The 21,887-nt window shown below is 48.4% G+C and overlaps 1 protein-coding gene across 1 annotated transcript in view; it reads right to left on the bottom strand.

The window, feature by feature from the left end:
• Window positions 1-21,490, bottom strand: part of HEATR4 (HEAT repeat containing 4) — a 597,929-nt gene extending 576,439 nt beyond the window's left edge. The window contains exon 1 of the mRNA XM_069638774.1: window positions 21,416-21,490. The gene's annotated coding sequence lies outside the window, so the exon portion shown is untranslated. The remainder of the gene's footprint in view (window positions 1-21,415) is intronic.
• Window positions 21,491-21,887: the final 397 nt, after the last annotated feature.

The raw sequence follows: 21,887 nt of genomic DNA, 5'->3' as shown, positions 1-21,887 counted from the left end.
AATCCTAAATCATTTTATTTAGGCTATTCTGACAAACCCTTAATTGAACAAACCATAAGGTCATACCCAAGTTGGTCAGAAAAGTTTTCACTTGGACCAAGTCAGGGCGTGAGAAGCTCAAAAATAAGAGCACACCCCCCCTTCTTTTTTCGGCAAACGGTAATGAAGAGCTTTTGGGATTCTCTGAGATGAAGCCCAGGATTTTAAACCATAATGCTTCAAAATATCTTCAACCCTTGCTACCCATGGTTTAAATAAAGGGAGCCAATACCTGTAGTCTACAGGAACTCAAGTAGCCAACTAAGCAGCTTAGTTTCTCCATGGCTGCCTCTAACAGTCGTGAGCACTTAGCATGTGGACCTTACTCCCTGAAGTTATTCTAAATGGTTAATAACGCTCCAGCTTCAACCCATGGTTTAATTTGCTGTCTTCGGTCAACCATGTCCCAGAGACAAGCCCTGCTGCTGTTTCTTTCCATTCTGAAATGGTTCTTGTAGCACACACACCTGAGAAATAGATAATGTAGTATCCTACTGTCTGAGGAGATTTTTTGGGGGGTCTGAGGGGAAAAACAAGACGATGTTGGTAAAATACTAAATTGGCTCGAAAAGGTAACCACATAATTGCATAAGTAAATGAGGTAAGATCATTACAGGGAAGAGCTCGACCAGGAAGATTATAGCCATACTAATAATAGCATTGCTATAAATCCATTCAGAAACTCACAAATACTTGAAAATGAGGTGAAATCGAAATCATAACCAAGAAAAGATTCACGAACCATATCTCTAATTAGCTGGAACACATGCGGCCATGTTCATTTATTAGGCCCTAGTGCAGATGTCTTACAGCCTCATGATGTAATATTGCTACAAGAAACATGGCTAACTAAGAGCCCAATGTGGGAAGATCATAGTATTCTCTTAAATCCAGCTATAACTAGGTTGTCTGGAAGGCCCTCCTCAGGGCTAATGATTATTATTAAGAACCATAGCAACTGGAGTCTCTCTGCCTGGGCCTCCCCGAATCCATATTTACAATTGGTCAGAGTGGACATTGGAGGTAGTGTAATTGCAATACTGAATGTCTACAGAAATCCGAAAGGCATTGAGGACGAACACTTCTTTCTTGAGCTAGAACTCCTCTTGAACATCATATCAGATTTTCCAGAAATTACTTCAGTGATTGTAGCCGGAAACTTAAATTTGCAGCTTCTACCTAAACACAATAAGAAATTTGATCTAACTTGTGTGAAATGGAAGAGCCTTATGAAAATCCGTAAATTAGTCATGTGCAACGGTTCCATTCCTGGTGACATTAACCCAAATACGACGTGGGGCAGAGGACTTGTTACCTCAATAATTGATTATGTCTTTTTGGATTTATCTACCTTCAATAAAGCGGTCAGCTTTCACATTCTCCCACAAAAGCATAGTGATCATAATGCCCTGAACTTAAAATGGGATGTAGAAATGGATTTGCAACAAAACAACAAAAAATGTGGTCACACGTTGTCAACTGATAATGCTCGTTCAAGATTAATATGGAACAGGTGAAACTTGGCGGAGTATTGTACAAGAATTGAAATGAACAATCAACTTCCTAGTGCGCATGCGCGAGCGACGTATGCGCTGCTAAAACCAACGGCTCCCGGCGGCCGCTGCTAATATCCTGCATATTTTCCACTTTACGTGGACTAATCGTGCCTCAACCGCCCACCAGCGGTGGCGGCCCCATCAGAGCTGCTGACGCCGCACTCCGGAGAGAAACCGGGAAGGGGGACACCAGAACCAGCCCGCGGACCGCCGACGGACGACAGGCGACCATCGCGGCGCGGGCGGAAGAGGAGGACCGCCCCTCCCCCCCGGAGGCGCTGAGTTCGCTAGCTCCCAGGCGAGATTGTCGCTCGGTACGCGACCCCGCGGCGCTCTCCGGGGGCCATTGAGCGGCTGAGGAGGGTCCCCCCCCCCCACCTCCTCCACCCTCGAGACAACAGGGGCTTACACACTACGGGAGCAACGCATCTGGAGAGGCTTTGCGGCCTGGGCTCTGCAGCACCAGCCTTACCCGCTGGACCTCTGCCCCTCCCCCTCACCAGCAAGACTGAGACCCAGGGTCGAGCGGCAGCAGGAGCCGTGAGCTGCGCTCCCCTGTTGAGGAAGACACGCTGCAACCAGAGGCACCCACGACAGGTACAAGGGAGCGGGGGGCGGACGCTTTGCTTGTTTTTCTCCCCTGCGACCCCTTTCTGCAACCAGCCTGCTGCAGAACCCACAGTACACAGGTGTGCCACAGACCAGCACCAGACCCAGAGCGCTGCTACGACCTACGTGTCCGCGGTGGACCCCAAAACTCCGCGTGAACAGTGGAACAGCCCTGCCTCTCCCTTGGGACCACCTACCTCACACCCCGAAGCGCAGCACTCCCGGTAGAACACGGGCACAGTCCCACGCACTTTGGCCGCTCGGTACGCCCGAGGTAGACAAGTGCCAGCATCACGCCGCCTGGTGAGGCCGAGCGACGACATCGCGAACACCCCAAACGTGACCTTGGCCGCGATTCACTGTGCGCATCCCGCCCCGAGGGGGAACAGCTAGACCCCTACTACACAGAACCCAATCGCGACATGGGAAAGGAGAAAACCAGGAGGCAAACGCTACAGAGCAAGATGGATCTCTACACCGTGGGGGCCCCTCCCCAACGCGAGCCCCAACCTCTAGAAGAAGAAGGTAACCCTGGAGAACTCAGAGACCCTCCTGTCTCCTTATCAGACCTCATGAAAGCGATTGGGGACTCGAGGACGTCCTTGGAACTTAAAATGGGCGGCTTATCCTCGGAGGTGTCCCTTATACGCCAAGACCTCCGCAACTTGTCGACCAGAGTGGGCGAAGCAGAACAGAGGGTGTCCAGCAATGAAGATGCGATCCACCGCATGGAACAGCAGCTCACTGCGATTGCCCAAAAGGTGACCCAACTAGAAAACCGCGCCGAAGACAGTGAAGGGAGGGCGCGACGCAATAATCTCAGGATCCTCGGTATACCGGAGAAAGAGGAAGGCCCCTGCGCAGAACTCTTCCTGGAAGATTGGCTCACTCATATCTTCGCCCCGAAGAAGCTATCCAAATTCTTCTCGGTGGAAAGGGCACACAGAGTCCCCACCGGCCGGCCTATACCGGGCGCCCCACCCAGAACAATGATTGCACGCCTACTGAATTATCGCGACCGGGATGCGATCCTACAAATGGCGAGGGCCATGGGCCCGATCACATACAACGGCTACAAGGTTGGCTTCTACCCCGACTACACGAAAGAAGTCCAAAAAGCCCGCCAATCTTTTGACTCCGTTAAGAGGAAGCTCCAGTCACTATCCATCAAATATGCCCTCTTCTTCCCGGCATTGCTAAAAGTCCAGTATGAGGGCGCTACACACCTGTTCTACAACCCCAAAGATGCATGGGACTGGCTTGAAACTCATGTCCTCACGGAACCCAACGGGAGACGTGGGCCATCGGGCCCACCCACGCAGCGACCCCGACCTGGGAGACCCTCGCCCCCTCGCTCCCCGTCTGCAGCGGATGACGAAGCGTCAAGGACCCCGGCGGGAAAAGGATGAACACCCTGTACTGAAGGGCCCGAACTGCAGATTGGTAGAGTGGAAATGCTCACTTAGCGGCCGCCGCCCCCTAAGACCAAACGCGCGCTACCACACCCGGGTTATCCCGAAGAAGTTCATAAAGTTATAGGTTTAATGTTTGGGCGACAGGTGCTCCCAGTTGGGGGGGAAGTACAGGGTGGGGGGGAGTTCAAAGTTCATAAAGAAAGCGAATCAAGAAACAAGAAGATACGACACATAGAAGCATTGGCAAGGGAACCAAGTATTGGCTATGGGCAAGACCACAGACACGATCATCATCCAGGCAGGAGATATACCAACACGAGAAGACCTTCGGGCATCCCCCCCGAAGGTATAGCCTTGCACAAATCTCGAGCGTATAGGACTACCATTGATCCTCCCAGATGTCCAGATAAGCGCCCCACGCAGAGAGAATGAACTCCAACAAGGTGACCGTGCTCTCCTGGAACGTCAATGGCCTCGGCTCCAGCATAAAGCGAAGACTGGTGCTCCAGTACCTTAACCGTCACTCACCTGATATTGCCCTACTAAACGAAACACACTTGCTAGGCACGAGCACTAACTTCTTCAAAAAATCCAACTACTCTCACACCTACCAGGCTGGATTCACAACAGGAGCTAGGGGCACGATGATCCTGGTTCACAAGCGAGTCCCCCTGCAGGTCAGGAAGGTTAAGATCGACCCCCGGGGCCGATATGTTATGATACTGGCCGACATCTGGGGCGAGAAATGGGGCCTCGCTGCAGTTTACGCCCCCCCCTCACAGACGAAAGAGCTACTCTCCGAGCTACAGAGCCGGCTGCTTGAGGATGTGGCCGATGTATGGGTGATCGGCGGGGACTTTAATGAAGTGATGAACACTGCAATCGACAGATCTCACAGGAGGTCAGGTTCCTGTCCTGCCCCCACACCACTTGCCATGTTCGCCGAAGCTCTGGTTATGACAGATGCATGGCGCGCGCTCCACAACAACGAGGCTGGGTTCTCCTTCTTCTCAGGTGTCCACAAGTCATTCTCCCGAATCGATTATGCCTTCGTCCCCCGCAATGTAAGTCACAGGCTCCTTGACGCTGACTTCCTCGCAAGAGGTATTTCTGACCACTCTCCGCTCCTACTGTCTATGAAGAACTCCTGCCGTGGTCCGGATCGTAATTGGCGCCTGAACACATACCACCTACGTCTCCCCGAAATAGCGGAGGAACTGGAGAAGAAGACAACAGAATACTTCGAAAACAACGAAGGATCAGTGGACTGCCCAATCTCGCTCTGGGAGGCATATAAGACTGTCCTCCGCGGGGAAGTTATCTCGGAAGTTTCAGCCTACCAACGAAGACGAATCCAAAAGATCAAAGAGGCAGAAGCGCGCGTCCTGGAGTGCGAACAACAAACCCTGGAACACTCCACCCAAGAAGCTAAGGAAGATTTGGTCACCGCACAAGTGGCCCTTAGCAACCTGGCTCTAGACAATGCACGGACAGCCCATCAATTGGTCCGGAGCCAAATCTATGAACGAGGTGACAAGGCGAATAAGACACTGGCCTGGCTGGAACGGCGCGAGCAGACCAAGGGACATGTGCGGGCAATTGAATCCCCAGACGGAACGCTCCTCACAGACGACTCGGACATTGTCGCAGCATTCGCCGCCTACTATGAGAAACTCTACACTCCACCGGCCGAGCACCTGCCTCCCGAACCCACATGCTACCTTGACCGGTTTGAGATCCCGAAGCTCTCTCAGCGCCAAACAGACCTCCTGAACGCCGATATCACTGTAACTGAGGTACAAGAGGCGCTCGCACAGCTCCAACCTGGGAAGACCCCGGGTCCCAACGGGTTCCCTACAGAAACATGGAAATGCCTCGGCGGTTCACTGCCCGCCCACATGCACCGTATGTTTCTACGCAGCAAAGAGCTGGGGGCACTCCCCCCGGACCTCAGGAAAGCATGCATAGTCGTCATACATAAGCCCGGGAAACCCCCGGAGGAATGTGCCTCCTATCGCCCAATATCCTTGATCAACGGCGAAGCCAAGGTCCTTGCAAGAACACTAGCCAACAGACTGCTGCGGGTTATTGAGACCCTGGTTCACCCCGACCAATGCGGATTTATGCCCAACAAATCCACCCGCATGAACCTGCGCAGAGTTCAGTTGGCGCTGAGTAGAGCCAAGGAAATATCGGCCCCACTGGCCCTCCTGGCAGTGGACTTTGAAAAAGCATTTGATTCTGTGGACTGGGAGGCCTTGTGGGCAATCATGACTCGAATGAACCTGGGGCAAACATTCATATCGTGGGTTAAACTCCTGTATGCACACCCAGAGGCCACGGTAAGGGTGAACGGTAGGTCTTCTCGATCATTTCCCTTGGGTCGGGGCACGAGACAGGGGTGCCCTCTCTCCCCGCTGCTTTTTCTATTGGCCATAGAACCTCTCGCAATTGAGCTTAGGACCAACACTACTTGGACAGGGTTCGCCTGGCCGGGGGGGGGGAGAGGACCGACTATCCCTCTACGCGGACGACCTCCTCATATACCTAAGTAACCCACGTACTTCCTGCCCGATCGTCTCCCGCATCCTCAGAGAATACCAGCGCTTTGCAGGCCTCAAAGTAAACGAAACCAAAACCATTTACTTCCCGATCCAGGGAGGGGAGTCTGCGATCCCTGAAACCTGCCCATATCATGTCTCCATTAGAGAACTCAAATACCTGGGCATAAGACTCGACCCGTCACTGGGGGGGTTCCTACAACTCAATCTACAACCAATAATTGACCGATTCATTAGGGACACCTCCCACTGGCAATCACTCCCATTATCACTACTGGGCAGAGCGGCACTATTCAAAATGCTGACCCTCCCCAGACTACTGTATGTACTTCAAAACGCCCCCCATATAATCCCCCGAGACACCTTCGCACTCATTAACAGACGCCTTCGCACACTGCTGTGGGGAGGGAAACAATCCAGGATCGCCCTGGAGACGCTGCAGCGATCAGTATGGGAGGGAGGCATCGGTCTACCATGCATTCGCACCTATTATCTTGCAGCCCAGATTGGGGTGGTAAATGACTGGATACATGCAGACCCCACACTCCCCCACATCCGTCTTGAAATGGAGAGCATGACCCCACTAACCCCACTACAGACCCTGTACGCCACCCACGACCAACCCCCGTTGTTACCCAAAATGACACGTCACATTTGCCGGGCCTGGCGGGATGCGCACAAACTGATAGGCTGGAAAGGTAAACCAACACTATCTCAACCCCTATGGCACAACGCACTCCTCCCAGAAATAGTAAAGATGGGCCCCTTCGGTCACTGGTGCGCGAAAGGGATACATACACTAGCACATGTGATACAAGAAGGCCACCTCCTTGACTTTGAGACCATGCAAGAGCGCTTCGACCTCGCACCTATGGACCGGTTTCGACATGTGCAAATGACCCACGCCATCCGCACCCAATTCCCTGACACGACGACCATACCCCCCTGTACTCCCATTGAGACTAACATCCTTCCGCAACGCATTGCCTCCAAGGTCACCTCCACGCTCTATCAAGCCCTTAACTCCTTCGGGGCGACGCAGCTGGACGGGCTCAAAGAAAAATGGGAAAGGGATACAGGTCACATGGAACCAGAGGACTGGGCAGAGGCATTAATGTCCCCTAGAGAAATAGGTATTGATTCTAAACTCAGGCTTATACAACTGAGGATCCTCCACCGCACATACTATTCACGCACTGCCATGGTCAGATGGGGTGGACTAGATGATGGGACATGCCTCAGATGCAAAACAGAACCGGCCACCTTTTACCATATGTTATGGGAATGCCGAGTCTTACAGGTCTTCTGGGAGAGCTGTACCAACACGATTTCTGCCACCCTGGCGACACCAATCCCCAGAGACCCCAAAATGATGCTGTTGGGAATCCGAGGTGAAGTGGATCTCTCAAAACATGATAGAATATTTCTGGCACTGGCACTTGGGGCAGTCAAAAGATTGATCGCGGCTAGCTGGGGCTCTGCCGACCCCCTATCGGTGAACCGATGGGGCAATGAGTTGGACAGATGCGCGGCCCTGGAGCGACGGATTTATAATGCACGAGGGTGCCCCCGCAAATTCCAGAAAATATGGGGTAAATGGCTGGACGCTAACTGAAATGTACCGAAAGAAATAGAAATGTACTATTGTTAACATTGGTCACCTACCATACCCAACGAATGTCTGATGGCTCTCGGCCCCACCGGGTTCCCTCGGCCTCTTTGAAAACTGCCTTACTGTCATGATCTGTTGTATGCCTTTGACCCATGCCTGTTTTGTTGTTGTGTTATTAAAACGTAATAAACAGAATTATTAAAAAAAAAAAAACAATCAACTTCCTTATATTGATTATACATCTTCTCTCCATCTCTTCAAAGTAGTTTACAAAGAGCGTAAACTTGACTTTGTGAAACGTAAGCATGAATTTGATGCTATTGTGCAACAAAAAAAAACAGCTTTAAGAAAAAACAGAAAATTAATCCTGCTTTCAAGTTGCCTTGATAAACATCAAAAATTAAAATCACTTAACTGTCAATATACAAATTGGCTGAGAAGCCACCGAATACTCATGTACCAAAAAGATGGGGAATCTATGCTGTTCAATATCATTAACAAAAACACGGGACAAATATGGGCTCTAATTAATAATACTACGAACGCCACCCAAAAGGCAGCTCAATTAAACAGAGTGTGTGAAGCTCATTGGATTAAATATTTCACCATTATGTATCAGAAAGGATCTTGGCTCACAAGTAGTGAAACAAGACAGCACTCTAAATATGCAGGTCTTGAAATCGAAGAAGAAGTGTGCTCTTTTACATAAATAAACTCTCAAATTCACGAGCACCCGGACCAGATGGCATGAGCAATTTCATGTTTAAACAAGCTCCGATTCAATGGTCTAAGATTCTGACGTTAATATTCAAACAAATCATACACTAATACTATACCAACCACGTGGAAGACAGAAATCATCATACCGATCTTCAAAAAAGGAGATCGATCTTTACCGCAGAACTATAGGCCCATTTCCTTACTAGATGCTTCGGGTAAACTGTTTTCAATATTTATTCTGAGAGATTTCAACAAATGGACACTCCACTCAGATGCTAGAGATCCATTTCAGACTGGATTTGTACCCGGAATGGGAACATGCATCAATCTACTCACACTTACAGCCATCATTGAGCACCATAGAATAATTAAACAGCCATTATACTTCATTTATATAGACTTGCGGGCTGCCTTCGATTCTGTTTCACGCGAGTTATTAATTAAAAAATTAATTTGAACTATCTACCTCCAGACCACCTCCACCAGCCTCCATCATGGCCCCGCCTTGCCCAACAAGAAACAAAAAGAGCATCACCAGAGACAAAGTGATCCCGGCCATTCTACCTACACTTAACGGATTAGCAGATCATCTAGACCCAGAAACACTAGTCAACGAGTACAACAAAATCATGCTAACTACCCTTGACAACATCGCACCCTTGAAACTCAGAAAAAGTAAACCCAAATCTCACCTAAATAAATGGTTTACCCCCGAACTAAAGGATTTGCGACTACTTAAGAGGAGCTGCGAAACAGCATGGAGGCTCACCCCTTCAGTAGACCATAAAATGAAACTAACAGAAATCTCCTCCCAATATAAAAAAGAAATCTATCTGGCCAAACAGAACTCCTTTAACAAGCGGATCTCCAACGCCAATTCAAGCATGAGGGAACTATTCTCCATCCTCAAAGAACTAGAGTCACCCATCCCCATCCCGGATACATGCACCAAAGACAAAACCTGGTGCTCCAACATTCAGCTAGCCTTATCCAATAAAATCTCTCTACTCCAAACGAAAATAACTAAAAAGAAAGCTTCCCTTACTCATCAGTCCAAGCCTAACAACCTCACTACAGACCCTACCCCAAAGACCCAGGACATAGCCACACGGTTCATGTTTTCCAAAACATCGATTCTCGATGTGGAGAAAGTCATCCTCTCTCTTAAGCCGTCTAACTGCCAGGGTGATTCTTGCCCTGCCCAGCTTATAAAAGACGCAGCTAGAGATCTCTCCCCGTTTATTGCCAAACTTGTCAACTCTTCTTTCACGTCCGGCACGGTACCCACCAATTTAAAACAATCCTGGGTACTACCATTGCTTAAAAAGCAAACGCTAGACCCTCTTATACCCACAAACTACCGCCCCATTACAACAGTCCCCTTCCTGCTCAAAATCTTGGATAAGATCGCCTACAATCAAATCCAAAGTTTCCTGGAACAACATAAACTCTTAGGAGAGCACCAATCAGGATTCCGTCCACAACATGGTACAGAGACTGCCCTGATCGACCTAAAGGCACAAATAGATGAAATAAGAGATAAAGGTAAAATGGCTCTCCTCTTGTTGCTGGACCTCTCGGCGGCTTTCGACCTTGTAGACCATGGAGTACTTTGCAGCCATTTAGACTCTGCTGCACACTTTTCCAAGGAGGCCATATCTTGGATTGAATCCTTCCTCAGTGATAGGACCATGAGGGTGTTCTCCCCTTCGGCAGCGGCGGACCCAATCCCCATCCGATGTGGAGTCCCTCAGGGCTCATGCGTCTCCCCGACTCTCTACAACATATTCACTAAGCCCCTTTTTGATGATCTGGACCATCTTGGTATCACCTACACCAACTATGCAGATGATACCCAGATTCTCCTCCCACTTTCCGGGGACTACAACAAGGATTTGGCCTTGGTGAATAGGGTGTATATCATCGTCCAGGCATGGATGGCAACCCACGGTCTATGCCTGAATGATGACAAAACAGAGTTGCTCATCCTAGGGACACATTCTAACATGAAGAAACTCAGTCAGGACTATACCTCATTTGAAATTGACGGGAACATTATCAAGGTTTCCAAAGATGTTAAGACACTTGGCTTCTATCTGGATGCCACCCTCTCTTTTGATAAGCAGGTGAAGTCTTTGGCATCTGCCACCGCCTACACATGTAAGCTCATTAGAGCAGGCAAGCATTTTCTCTCCGATAACAATTGCCTTATCCTAGCAAGAGCATTAATCCTTTCGAGGATTGATTATTGCAATGCCCTCTACATCGGAGCAAACAAATCCATTACCCACCGACTTCAAATTCTTCAAAACAATACCCTACGAGCCGCCCTTGGTGTACCCAAAAGATCACATATTTCAAACATCAGACGTCTAAACAACTGGTTATCCTCCCAAAACAAAATCCACCTCAAAGTAGCATCCCTGGTTCATAAAGCCTTGAACAATGCAGCACCAAGCTATCTCCGCAATAAACTCACAAAAAGAAATCACTCGCGCCCTGCCAGAACTGCAAATGCCAACAGCCTCATCATTCCTAGATTCAGGTTATCTAAGGCGGGGGGTAGTAGCTTCCCGGTGCAAGCAGCTCAATTATGGAACTCATTGCCTAATCCTCTACGCGAGGCACAGCCCTTCCTTAAATTCAGAATCAACTACATCAATTTGCTAAGGACTGCCAATGAATAGCCTATTGGCGCCCACTTATCCTTCACCCCACCCTAGAACATACACTTCATCATGATCTTTATGGTCCCACTCTCTTGTACATAGACTCTCTTGATCATATTTTGTATCTATTCGGCATGTAAACCGCAACTGCTGCCTTCCTGTGATATTTTGCATTCTATTATTTGTATTTTGTATTTATACAGTGTATGTATTCCCATGACCCCACCCTGCAACCTAAGCTTCGCATTTTCTGTACTGCTGCGCCCGGCTACCTTCGGGTTTGGTGCGCATTATAAGTGAATAAAACAAACAAACAAACAAACAAACTCGCTTAGGTTGTCCGACTTATATTATTCATTTGATTGAAGACCTACACACAGATAATACAATACAAATCCGTCTTACACATGATGGTAAATTATCTCAACCGATCAAAACATTCAGAGGGTTGAGGCAAGGATGCACTCTTGCTTCAGCATTATTCAACTTTTTTATCTCTGATGCGGGAGAGTCCTTTAAAAGTATCTTTACAGATCCACCAAAACTAAACAATGAGCCCATTCCATTTCTAATGTATGCGGATGATCTTGTAATCATGTCTAAAACACTGAAGGGCTTGCAAAAATCCTTGAATGCGATTATCAGTTATACAAACATAAATCATTTAAGCATCAATCAATACAAAACAAAAGTTATGACCTTTAATGTCAACCGTAGAACATCTAGAGCTATGTTTACCTGGAACATCAAGGGAGAGAACCTCCAAATAGTAAGTCACTATACCTACTTGGGTGCCCAAATATTTACAAAAGATCAAATTGTGGCCTATAATCAACAACAACAAGACAAGGTGATAACCTTTATACAACAAACTAAAACAATTTTAAGGAAATATGGGAAGTTCACTCTGGCTCTGGCTCTTTCGTTTTACAATCAAAAAGTTTCACCTATTTTGCTATACTCTTCGGAATCAAGACCCATAATATCGGAAAAATTATGGAACAGCTGGGAAGCAAAGTATTGGCGTAGTATTTTACATCTGCCAACATCGACTCCACTAGCCATCATACGACACGAGCTGGGACTAATTTCTCTTTACATCAGATACACATGGCTAGTAACAGCTCTATTTCGAAAATGCATACTGGCGTGGAATTCAACGATGATCATGGGAACTTTGGCTACCTATATTTTTGATTCAAAAGACAGCTTTATAACAAAATGGCGTAACTAAGTCATTGACATGTTGGCGTTGGTGGATGCCTCCTTTTCAAGCTTACTTCAGAATCCAGTTCACATTAAAACAAGATTTTTCGCAATGGATTGGGACAACACCCGAACAAAATGTGCCAACTATTGTGATTATGATCCAATAACTTTCACATTAAAGAAGCACTCTTTTCCTGAACGCTATTTGATTAAATCTCCATCTACTAAATATCGCAATGATTTACTGCGATTAAGATTTAATCTATGGCCAACAAGGCAGGTGATGGCCCGGCGTAAGTTCATTAACAAAGACCAAGCGTTTTGCAGATTTTGTGAACAGCAAGACACAATTGAATCACTGAGACATTTACTCACTGAATGTGAGTCACTTTTAAATTTTCGTGTTAAATTTTTTAAACATTTAACTGAACCATTTGGAGTCACAACATCGGACATGCTTTGGAGAACCATCTATTCTGGCATTTCAACAGCAGTGTCGTTAGGGGCCTTAGCCTTTCTATATGAGTTAAAGCTTGATGAAATTAAAGTAAAATAGTAGCATGGCAATCCACAGTGCCTTAATAGGAATCGTCTAATTGGCTCATCATCAATTCGACACTGCAAGTCATAAATTATAAATTTTGAAGCAAGTAGAAGATGTTGTGATGTGTTTAGTGTTAGTGTTCAGAGTCATTGTGTTAGTCTTGCTTTCTGCTTATTTCTGTATATTCTTTATTTCTGTATATTCTTTTTATCAAGTGTAATTACTAGTTTATTTATATTGAAAATTTGTAAAACTTCAACTATATCAATATAAAAAAATAAAAAAAAAAAATAAGTAAATGAGGTCTAAAAGGGTCCAGGTGGTCTTTAGATAAATGGGCCTTCAACAACCTACGACCATCAATCATACAATCATTGCTTAAGCAGTCTATTTTGGGGATGTTTGGCCCAACAAGCCTTTAACAAGGAACGTGGGGTGTGAGCATAAGGTGGGACTCCCAAAGCCTTTATGGATTATCCAATGGCTAAAACAGCTGAGATAGATGCTTGTGTGACCTTCCTATTGAAATAGGGGTGAGACACTTGAAATATAAAATGATCAAGCAGTGAAATCATATCAAGGTAGTAAATTAAAAAGTTGGGAAGGAAAGTGGCTTAATGCCAAGTTGGGTCCAGGATTATATTATAAAGTGGCAGTGTCACAGTCTCTATCCACAGTGAGGATCCCTCCACGAATCCCATATACTGACTGCATAAGGAACAACACCGTTCCACGGAATACCGAGACCACGCCCTGCCAAATAGGTTCACTAATGTATGTCCTATCGACGTATTCTTTAATGTAAAGAATCCATTGTCTGTAAATGTTTCTAAGAGTGTTTACATTAATTATTTAACATTTGATAAAAATAACTCTCGATTATACCGGTACATCACCAATAATAAAATCCATTGCCTAACTGTGCATAACCAATAAGAAAATCATTTGCCAACACGGATTTCAAATGCTTTGCTCTACATCAGGGCGCATAATGTAGTGAGGTTAGTAAATCTGATGAATCGCAGAATTCCTTTTTCTAAATATTAGTTAGAAAAATATCGTTTAAGGCAGAATTCCCTTTTTCTAACTAATATTTGATTCATTGGTGCCTTCAAATACCTGTACATCAAGTACGCTAGTTAAGACCTAAGTGATGTGTAGCTTTGAACCAACTCTGCTGATGTTAATTGAACTTCACACACCTGCTAATAATGATTGTTGAATTCGTTATAGCACTACCCAACACTTGTTGAATTAATATGTGAAACCCATCGTGGAAGTCCTGTAGTGATGTAAATTAGATCCTGCTAACGTGTCGGAAGCACTGTGTAACCACGGGTATACTTAGATTTAACAGTCCTCTGATCTTGATTAAATTATTAAATGATGTCCAAGACGGGGTGAATGTGAAGAATTTGACAGGATAAAATGGACTTATATTTGTGGTACGGTCAAACAACCTAATTTCTCTCAATGTCTCCTCAATGAAAATCTGATGCAAATATAGTTTCCCAAAAAAATGCTGGAAAATGTCATTGCCGCAGTCCTAGCTGCCCAGTTATTCCAAAGTAATGATCACAACAATAAACATGTCCAGTAAGTTTAAGGGAAAATGTATTAACATTGGCTGTTCCATTGGAGGACAATGGGCCTCATTACGACCCTGGCGCTAAGTGACAAACGATGGCGGTAAATGCTTACCGCCATCGTTTTCCGCCAGGTCCGATCATGACTCCTGACCGTAAACTACGATGCCAATAGCGGCATCGTAGTTAACGCTGCCGCTAACTGCGCTAAGGGTGCGCGCACGCGACCGCCCACACCGTACTTAGCGCCATGGCGGAAAGGCACGCAAATGCCGACCCAAGCGGACATGCACCTAACGCCATCACCGAGGCCGCAAAGTACCTTACCGCCATGGTGCAAATAACGCCATCGCGAACCAACCGTAAAGGGCCAATTCAAGTGAATGCAGCTGCCACAGGTGCACAGAAACAGCACAGGTGAAGGCAATACAGACTCAGGGGAGTACAAAAAGAGCACACCCCACCCCTACCCACACCCAGTCACACTCCACAATGATGCCAATACGACTAGCAATATTGGGGCTGGAGGACCTGATAGCAATGCATGTGCTACTACAACAGCAACAACAACAACAACAACAGGCAGCACAGAGGAGACGCAGGAGGAGAAGGAGGGCAAGGCAGGCCCAGCAAGCCCCACCAGCACAGCCAGTGCCACCACGCAGGCAGCCCCCAATCCCACGCATCAGAGCCAATCCAAACAACCTCACTGCTGAGCAGATCCACACCCTGTACCGTTTGGACCGGGACACCATCACCGCCATCGTAGACATGATACACAATGACATCGTCAGCATGATAGAAAGTCCAACCGCCATCCCCCCCTACTGAAGGTAGTGGCTGTACTCCACTTCCTGGCCACAGGCACCTACCAGCACACAGTGGGGCACCTGCATGGCATTTCACAACCATTATTCTCACGAACACTCATCCAAGTGCTCGATGCCCTCCTCAAGCACACAGACGACCACATCTCATTACCACGGACTGCCCAGGAGATTGCAAACACCAAAGTGGGTTTCCATGCACTAGCCAGCATACCCGGTTGCATTGGTGCCATCGACTGCACCCATGTGGAATTGGTGGTTCCACATGCCATGGAGGTACCGTACCGCAACCGGAAACAGTTCCACTCTATCAACGTGCAAATGGTCTGTGACTCCAACAAGATCATCACACATTGTTGTGCCCGATTCCCCGGATCAACCCATGATTCCATGATCCTGAGGAACTCCACAATACCACGCTACATGGAGCGACATGCAGGCCCAAGATCCTGGCTACTCGGTGAGTGCTATGTCATGGAAGTGGGCATGGGAATGACGTACCAGTGCATACTCCACCTGGCAGAAAGGGGGGGGGGATGCATACTCCACCTGGCAGAAAGGGGGGGGGGATGATGCATACTCCACCTGGCAGAAAGGGGGGGGGGATGCATACTCCACCTGGCAGAAAGGGGGGGGGGGGTGCATACTCCACCTGGCAGAAAGGGGGGGGGATGATGCATACTCCACCTGGCAGAAAGGGGGGGGGGATGCATACTCCACCTGGCAGAAAGGGGGGGGGGGGATGATGCATACTCCACCTGGCAGAAAGGGGGGGGGGATGATGCATACTCCACTGGCCTGTGAGTAACACAGAGAACGGATACAGAGGAAGGGCACTCACAATGCACAAAACCCCTCTGCATACATAGGGTGATGGCATGCAAAACAGGCCATGGCAGCAATGAGCATATACTGGTTGCATAGTGTGAATCAATTAGTGCATGTAGAAGTGAGCCAAGGTAACAGTACCATGCCAGCCATGGTGGAACATCATGTTCCTGATCAGACAACATGACTGACACATACATTCTCGCCTACATACAGGTGATGCAGCCTACCCCCTGAAGAGGTGGCTCCTCACGCCAGTCCGGAACCCGCAGAACCAGCACGAGGAGGACTTCAACCGTGCACATACACGTACTCGTGTGGTCATAGAGCAGACATTCGGCCTCCTGAAGGCACGGTTCCGAAGCCTCAGCAGGTCTGGTGGGGCACTCCTGTATGGCCATGAGAAGGTGGCAAAGATCGTCATGGCATGTGTCATGCTGCACAATATGTGCGTCAGACGGAATGTGCCCCTGCCCCCTGACGCAGAACTGCAACCACCTGACGATGAGGATGAGGAGGGTGCAGATGGGGCGCCACCACATGGAGGAGGCGATGTACAGGAGGGGCGTGCCATGCGCCAAAGTATCATCAACCACTGCTTCTAGCACACACGGCTGGTGTTCATCGCATGGAGACTGCACTTGGGGCACTGTGTGTCTCTGGGGCATGCACACTGTGGACTGTACACCAATAAAGCACACATACGCAATGAAAATGTCCACACATTTCCTTTTTTTGAAAGAAAAAAGTGTATTGGAACCATGAACTGTCGTGTCACACCCCCTCCCACCTCCCCCCTGCACACCCCAACACACCCCCTCCCACCTCCCCCCTCCCCCCTGCACACCCCAACACACCCCCTCCCACCTCCCCCCTGCACACCCCAACACACCCCCTCCCACCTCCCCCCTCCCCCCTGCACACCCCAACACACCCCCTCCCACCTCCCCCCTGCACACCCCAACACACCCCCTCCCACCTCCCCCCTCCCCCCTGCACACCCCAACACACCCCCTCCCACCTCCCCCCTGCACACCCCAACACACCCCAAGTAGCTGTCAACAGATGCCTGTGACAGTGTCCACAGGCCGTCACAAGCCCCCTCTCCCGGCACCCGGGGCACCCCTGGCTGTGGAGCGCAGGTTGCGTCCGGAACGGCGCACGGGGCTGCTCTGCGCAGAACTGGCAGTGGAGGATGTCCCTGGCTGCTCCTGTGCATGCACGTCCTGTCGTGTGTGGGTGAGGCCAATGACCGCACGACGCAAGGCCGCAAGTTCTGCACAGATGTCCCTGGACATGGCCTGCATGGCATCCCTCAGGGTGGCAGTGCTCTGCGCCACTTCCGCCCTTAGTGTCTCCGTGGCCTGTTCAATGCTAAACCTAGCCCCCACACATTCCGCTGCATGCTCATCCAGCATTGCGGACAGTTGATGCTGCCGTTGAGTGATGTCCTCGAGGGACGGCTGGCCGTGCTGGCCCATGGCCAGTGCAGGTGGAGTGATGGAGGGGCTGGTCCCCTCCTGTGGAGTGTGGACAGGGCATGGGGTGGAAGGCCACTCCTCTGCCTCAGTGTGCCCCTGTGTGTCGCCCACATGGGGGCTGGCGTCTGAGAAACAGGGGGAATGTAGTTGGTCAGTGGGGCTTCTGACCTCCTGCTCCATGTCCGAGTCAGAACATGCAGCTGTTGCAGCTGTCTCCCCGATGTTGCTGCTGGCCGCTGACCCCCTGCCTTCTGTGGCAGGCAATGTCGGTGGAGGTGGAGCAGCAGCTGCTGGCCTGCTGCCAACAGGGGTGCTTGCCGGTGGGACCTCCGGTATGCCTGCAGTGGGACCTGCTTGTCGTGGGGTCTGCCTCACTGCAGCTGAGGTTGAGGGTGCAGGGAGGTTGTTGGTGGACTTCGCCCTCTTCGGCGCAGGGGTCTCCTGGTCCTCTGGGTGTGATTCTGTGCCTGTGGTGGAGCAAAGGTGGGAGGGCGTTATTGATGGGTATACGGACTTTTGAATGACAATGGTTGACATTATTTTGGCCAGTGGATGAGGCAGATTTCAGGCAGTGCCATGCAGGTTGTCTCCTTTTGGTGTGGCATGTGGATGCAGGTATGCGGGTGCCAGCAGTGTATGCAGGGTGGTGCTCGCATGTGGCTATGGGCAGTATTGATTTGTGTTGCATTTACACTCTAGGGCAACCTTGTGCTACACATGATTGGACTGCTGTGACTATGGCATGTCTTGTATGAGGCACCTACCTTCATCGCCTGATGTCGGGGCTCCCCTTTCCATCCCTCCAACGCCTTCGATGGATTCCATGTCGATGGTGGCAGCACAGATCTCCTCCCACGGTTGGAGTTTCAGGGGGGATTCTGACCCTCCACCGGTTCCCTGGGCAAGGTTGCGGTTTGCCGAGATGACGGCTCTGACCCGTATGCGCAGGTCATCCCAGCGTTTCCGGCACTGCTGTGGGGTGCGGGGTACGGTCCCCACCGCGCTGACGCGCTCAGCCACCAGGGCCCAGATGGCCTTCTTCTTCCCGATTGCTGTCCGGCTCATTTCAGGGGAGAAAACAACACCTGCGTTGTCCTGCAGGGTCTCCGCTAGCATGCAGAGTTCCTCCCGGCTGAATCGCTCCTGGCGCAGGCGGTCACAGGCCTTTTTCACGCATTTCGGCATTTTCGGGAACTTGGGTGGGTGGGTGTTTTGTCGGGACAGGTGTCAGGGTTGGGTCTGGTGTTGTTTGGTAGGATGGCGATGGATTGTGTTTTTAAAGATGGCCGACGGGCTGCTTCCCGTTGCGGCGCGATGACGCTATTTCCGGTTTGGCCTTTTACGGCCACCGTAAATTACGGTGGCCGTAAATTACGCTGGCCGTAAATTACGGTGGCCGTAAATTACAGTGGCCGCTACTTACGCTGGCGGATGGGCACCTTGCTCGCTTAGCGATGGCGGTAGGGGCCTTTTCCGCCATGGCGTTATTTGCATTACCGCCATGGCGTAATGCTCGTGCGCGATGGGTCGTGATGTGGCGCTCTTTACGCCATCGTCCCACGGCGTAAACGCTCATTACGCCATGGCGTTAATGACGGGCGCTTACCGCCAGGGTCGTAATGAGGCCCAATGAAGCAAAGATAATTGTGTGAATGTAATGTATTCCCAAGGTATCCCTCATCTATAAATGGAGTCCCTTAACATTGTGTTATCATTAGATTCCATCTGGACATAATGAAATGCAACTTAAGTCACCCTGATTTTGAGGGTACTCCCGACATTGGAGCAATTTTACCCTCCAAGTACAATCAATGCTTTTGGTAGACTTTAACAAAATCACTCTCCAAGCAAATATCTAATATCATCCAAAAAATGTTCACCACATTGGCTCCAATAGGATGTCCCTCCAAAAACATTTTACTTCACCCTACTGTGAGACTCAGCCGGTTGAAAGGCATGATCTCAGTTAAGTGAAGGCAGACCATTCTCCTAAAAATAGACACTGGGTTTTATGATATGTCTTCCGAGGAGGAGACCAGAAAGCTGAGGTACCTCATGCTACGAGGTTGCTTGGTACTTCACTGAATAGTTGCATACATATAAAAGAATAAAAGTTACAGTGCTTCTTGGCTTTGGCATTGAATTCCAAGTCAATCTGTTGTACTGCATATTAGCATTCTGTTTTGATAGTATCCCTTTCAGAAATGGAAAAGGTGCTCACCAGGTATGTAGTGTAGTATGTTAGCACTAATTAAGCAAATCAGCCACAAACTGAGAGGCGTAGGCAGGATTGTTTAACAAGTGGAGTCTGAAACTAAAGTTTGGCCCACCACAAAAAACATCTGGAAATGCCCACACAGTGCTGCTGAGTCGGCATTTATGGATTTTGGGTGGGCCTTACCAGGTCAGGCCCTATACTCATACTACCAACGCTCCCGATTTAAGCGGGAGCCTCCTGATATTTCAATGACAAATATTGCTATTTTTCACTTTCTGCCACCTAAAATAAATCAAAACCCTGATGTATTCCTATCGGAAAAATTATTTTTCCCGGTTTCTCTGATAAAATCTCCCTCCCAAGTGCTTCAGAATGTTGGTATGTGTGTACCCTGTCTTCGCCAAGTTGCAAAAACCGATGTGAAAGGGTAACATTAATAATTAAAACAGACAAAGGGTAATCATTTTCTGGAAAGTATAGATTATAGCATTTTAGTCACATTTTATAGTGGTACAACTCTGAAGAACAACATGGTAGTTCATTTTGAACTTGCTTTAAAAAAAAATGAATGGATTCGGAAGTGTAAAATAGTTGTATACATTGAAAAACAGTTAAATGATATTTAGTTGTGGCTATTATGTGGCTCTTATGTGGTGCTGAACGCACTGCCTACAAGCCATGGCAGATGAAAATAGGAGAGATATGAAATGTGAGGAAGGACACACAGCCTGTGGATGTTGTTTAGCTATTTAACCAGCCATTGGCCATCACTGGCCAGGCTAGTCAGTCCCCATGGCCATTACCTACTAACTTTCCGTCTCTAACCAAACCCCCTCCCCCAATTTCTTCGAATCTATCTCTGTGCCTTCTGCAAGGCGAGTGGTCTGATTGCAGAATCCAGATGTAAACAAGCTAAATCAGCTCCTTTGGGTAATACACTGTGGTAACAAGGGTGCCTTCAGCCACTTAATTTATAAGCTGTATGTGAGCCCTTGCATCTGTTCCTTGCACTGAATTATTGTTAAAATGGGTGAGCATTAGCAAAGCCAAAAGGTTTGGTTCTTGGGCAAGCATTAGCAGTAGGCATTTCCCAGGCACTGCCATAATATGCCCAGGTACTAAAACTATTTGCCTGGAAAAAACTGATCCCATGCCTACACAAAAGGCAAAACTGTTGGCTTTGCCAATGATTGTTTTCCAATGAACAACTCCACAGAAAATATGAATTTGCATCTACAAGCTCGGGCAGCTTACCGAGGAAGATGGGTTCAAAAGCTGCGTACACCTGCAGCATGGCGCTCACGGCTGGCTCTTTCTTTTTGCTCACTTAGCATTCTAGTTGTACCGTAGAACTCTGTGCTTTTGAATGCGATCACGGCACTCAAGAGTACCCTTCCCAAAACGCAGTTAAGTATTGTTTCGTTTTTATCGGGCGTTTTTTTACCATCGTTTTGCTTCACTCTATGATAATAATTGTACACATCTCAGGACTATACAGTGGACAGATTTTACGAACGGAGCAAGAACAAAATGCAGATTACCTTTCAACTGCACTGCCACAGCTTTCTCCTTTAAAGATGACACAAAGCTTGGAAATGGAGGTGGAAATCACAGCTTCGCGTTCTTCCAATGGCTGCACTGTGTTTACGGCCGTTGCTCGGCAACAGGTGCGACTGAGGCCTTCATTCCTTCTTCACTCCTAGGACATCTGAAACTTCTTTGCATTGTGGCATTGAAACTGACCTTGGCCAAAAACCAAAAAGGCAAAGTCCCTTTCCTCCAACATTTCCAAGTTTAGGCATTATATTTTATTGCCTTTCATTTCCGGGGTGGCTGTGCCTTTTCAGTTTAAGTGAACCCTCCATCATCCTCTTGTAGCCAACATAGAAATTAATAATACAAGGTAAAAGCACAAGGTATGAATGGTTTGAAACTCGCAGCCTATCCACCCAACCCACTCCACGCCTGTAAATAGTGACACTACATAAGCCAAAACACAATGGCCCTCATTAC

Source organism: Ambystoma mexicanum, chromosome 14 (assembly GCF_040938575.1).
Source record: "Ambystoma mexicanum isolate Mex_15411 chromosome 14, UKY_AmexF1_1, whole genome shotgun sequence".
Lineage (NCBI taxonomy): Eukaryota > Metazoa > Chordata > Amphibia > Caudata > Ambystomatidae > Ambystoma > Ambystoma mexicanum.
Note: the sequence above shows the minus strand (reverse complement) of the source record. Positions and strands in the feature narration are given on the sequence as shown.